Source organism: Nicotiana tabacum, chromosome 6 (genome assembly GCF_000715075.1).
Source record: "Nicotiana tabacum cultivar K326 chromosome 6, ASM71507v2, whole genome shotgun sequence".
In the NCBI taxonomy this organism is placed as follows: Eukaryota; Viridiplantae; Streptophyta; class Magnoliopsida; order Solanales; family Solanaceae; genus Nicotiana; species Nicotiana tabacum.
The window spans coordinates 119029989-119033612 of record NC_134085.1 but is presented as its reverse complement, the minus strand read 5'-3'; the positions used below and the strand labels follow the sequence as shown (position 1 = coordinate 119033612).

Below are 3624 nucleotides of genomic sequence, written 5' to 3'. Positions count from 1 at the left end.
ACTCTAGGTGCCCTAACGCACCATAATCTATTAGGCGGCGACTCTTCAAATGTCCAATTCCAAAAAGGAAAGGAGTTATTAACCCCCATGAATGTTGAAACCCGGACTTCTCTCTCCGAAAGAGGGAAAAATGGGGGCGCGACAATAGTCAGATCTGGAGGGGGAAAGGGCCTAACCATATTTGTTTTTATAGAAATTGAGGCACGAATTCCCCAGGTTCGGCATGGTTCGTAACATACCACCATTGTTGCTAGATTGGTGGGAGGATCTTCTATCAAGTGATAAGAATCATGTGAAAAGGGGTGAAAAGGGTCTTTGGAAATTTGCCTTCTTTATCGAACCCTCAGCCAAACAACATGTTAATCAAAGCTGCTACAATGTTCTAGGACAAAGAAAGAGCCGTGTTCCGCTTTAAAGACATAGAAATGACCCCTATCTTGGAAGAAATATGGGGATTCGCTGGGCTACCTTGGGATACTTCTAGTTTACTGGCGCCGCAAAATCTCACTACTAGGGGGTTTATGAAGATGATGGTATTAGAGAAGAATGATGACTTGGAGTGCATGAAAAGTTCCTACATACCCTTCGACTTCTTCTATGAACGATGCGGTCACAACAGATCTTATCGTATTTTTTATGACAAATTCTCCATCACTTCCTTGGGATGGATCCACCGCAGGGTTTTTGTGTTCGTTGTCTGTTTCTTGGGTATGTTAGTATTCCCGATCCAAGGGTATAGAATCCACACCAGACTGGCCATGGTAACCAAACCTTGATGGAAGGTGTGAGCATGTGATTTTTGCCCTATATGAAATACTCCTATAAAATCCCAAGTAAATAGGTTTCCTATTAATTATTTACCATTTTTAGGAATTTTGTAAAATTTATTAATTATTTGAATTTCTGTGCATGTTTAATTTTTATTTAAATCATGAAAAAGTACCAAAAATATCATGCATTGCATTTAGAATTTGTTTTTATATTTTTTAGAATTAATCAGTGATTATTTGTTTTATAGAAATTTGAAAATCACCAAAATAGCTTATTTTTACATTTTGTCCTTTAATTTTTAGTTTATTGATTTTTTTCTCTTTTAATTTAGATTTAAGTGATGTTTACAAATTTTATAATTAGTTAAGTAGTTTAATTTTACATTTTTAGATAATTTAAGATTTTTACTTATTCAGATTTTTAATTAAAAAAAAGGAAGAAAGAAAAGAAAAAGGAAAAGGAATAAAAGAGTTTAATTGAAGACAAGGGGTTTAATTTAAGTTTGAGCTATGTAAATACCCAATTCGGTCCAAGCCAAATACTTTACCGCCCTAGTCCAAGGAAAATGGACCTGACCCGCCGGTTCGACCCACCCATTTCCCCTTCAAATATAAGACCCCTCTTATAACATTTTCCCTAATACAAACCCTAAATCTAAATGATACAGAAACGGTGCTACTGTTCATCTTCTTCACTGAGCCCAACTTTAACTCGCCTGAAACTCAGGCGAGTTCACTCAAATGGGTCCCCTCCCGTCAACGTCAATTTATTCCAACGGTCTTCTGTCAGAGAAGAAAGAACATCCTCTCCAAATTTGCACGATTTCTGTACGATGGAACGATTTGCTGGATCAATGGGAGCCGTGGATAGATGTAAATCGTTCCATGCCTTCCTATTGTCCCAAAATCGTTCAGAAACGAGGGTATTTTTTGGATTTTTGGGCAGAAACTTCGAGATCTTTGAGGGTTATAAATAAGGTGAGTCTTTTTTATTTTAGTGTAAGGAAAAATTTTCAGAAAATTGGTAGAGTAAAATTTATAGGGTTCTTGAGCTTTTCTTTTATTCCTCAAGCTTGAGTCCGCTTTCTTCAGAAAACGAAAAAAACAAGAAATAAAAATGGTCTGAGTTTGTGTTCTTCATTCGAATCTCATTTCAAAAGAAATTAGAGAAAGCAAAAAAAATGTTTCCAACAATTTTTTTGATTCTGGGTTCTCAAGAATGGAGTTGGATTGAAGTGATTTCTGGTTCTCAAAGCTGTAGATTTGCCGTTTGATTTCCACTGATTTCGTTATTTTTTTCCTGGAATTGCTGAGCTTCCTTTCGAGTTTGCTTCTATCCTTTTAGTCGGTTCATTTAAGCTTTTATTTGTTCTACCAGGTTAGTTTGAACCTTTTCTGTATTATGCTTTCAATAAATGAATGAAAACTGTTGGATTCCTATTTAGTTTTCTTTTCCACTTATTTGTTCAAGTATGACTAGTGTTGATTCTGTTGTTTACCAAACGTGTATTTAGCCTCCATTTGACCGAAACATTTAAGTAACTCAAAAATGAGATTTTTATGTGAATTATTTGTTTCATGCTCTCAATTAGGTACACATCTGGGAACTTGTATAATTTTAAATTTTAATTCTAGCTTGTTTAAATTTCTGTGTCGCTTGGTATGTTATCCATATACCCGTGTTTGCATCCATCTATTGAACTCACTTGTATTAGCTTGGCTTAAACAGAATTACTAACTTCTGCTAGGAAATTATTTTCGTTGTCTTTCAGTATTAGAGAAAGTTAAGACATTGAGGTTGTTTAACAGATGATTTTGATGGAATCAGGTGCAGGTGTAACATTCTTGGCGTTCTATGTGTAAAAGATTACAGCCTGCATCTCTAATTTCAGTAGTTATTGATCTCAAATTTGCAATTAGTTAAAACTTCCTCCTTATGAGTAGTATATTGTGATTTATGAATCCACTATCCAATTAGGTTAATTAAAGCAAGACCGAAATGTTCCTTGATTTTACTTACTAATGAGTGAAAGACTTCCTTGGCACAAGCTTTTCCTCTATAACGTACAACATTTTTGAGTAATTCATGCAAGGATGACATCTGAGAACCCTTTATTCTGGTTTGATCACATATGTCACTTAGTCCAAGCCATACGCAGTTGGATTTGGCAATTGGCATGCAAAGCATAAAGATTAGAATGCTTAGTCTAGCATTATCATTCAGGGATATGGGATAGCTTCCTGTCCTGTGTATGTTAACAAGCAGGTGCCAATATAGAATAAGGAACTCTCACAGCACCTTATTTTATCCGAGTGTAGCACCGCTGTTTCAAATGGAGTGTTAATGCCATGAATTAGTCTTATAATAAGGTTGTTCATCATGTTGATATTTAGGACTATGCGCAATGTTTGCTGGCTGTATATTTGAAGTAACACATTCATCTTTCTATTCTTGTCCCCTTTGTAAAAATAACAAATATCATTGCATATGAAATCCTGTATTGCTATTGTGATCAAATTTTACTTTATTTTGTCTGGTGCAAATGTTGAAACACAATCAGTAGTTGGAATGTGAATGTTGAACTCTAGTCAAGCCTTAGGCAATTGTTAACTTTGTCTCTTCCAAACAATGAATTGATTATGCAATGCTCTTAGTAGTGTGATTTGAAAAGGCCATCATCGACAATCAGATTAAATTTAGTCTTCCTTGTAAAAAGTTCAACTTATGAACACGTTTTAGTTGCTTTAGGTGCGATTAATAATAAATCATTACAATTACGGGTACGGTTCTCGTGGCGTAGTTATGATACCTAATCTTAAATTAGATTAAAGTAGGAACCCCTTAGAATACAAC

General features: G+C 35.1%; 1 long non-coding RNA gene across 1 annotated transcript; it reads left to right on the top strand.

The window, feature by feature from the left end:
- Positions 1 to 1408: 1408 nt before the first annotated feature.
- On the top strand, positions 1409 to 3285 carry LOC107815107 (uncharacterized). Its single transcript, XR_001654696.2, has 2 exons — positions 1409 to 1748; positions 2599 to 3285. It is a non-coding gene; the product is annotated as an uncharacterized LOC107815107 (long non-coding RNA).
- Positions 3286 to 3624: the final 339 nt, after the last annotated feature.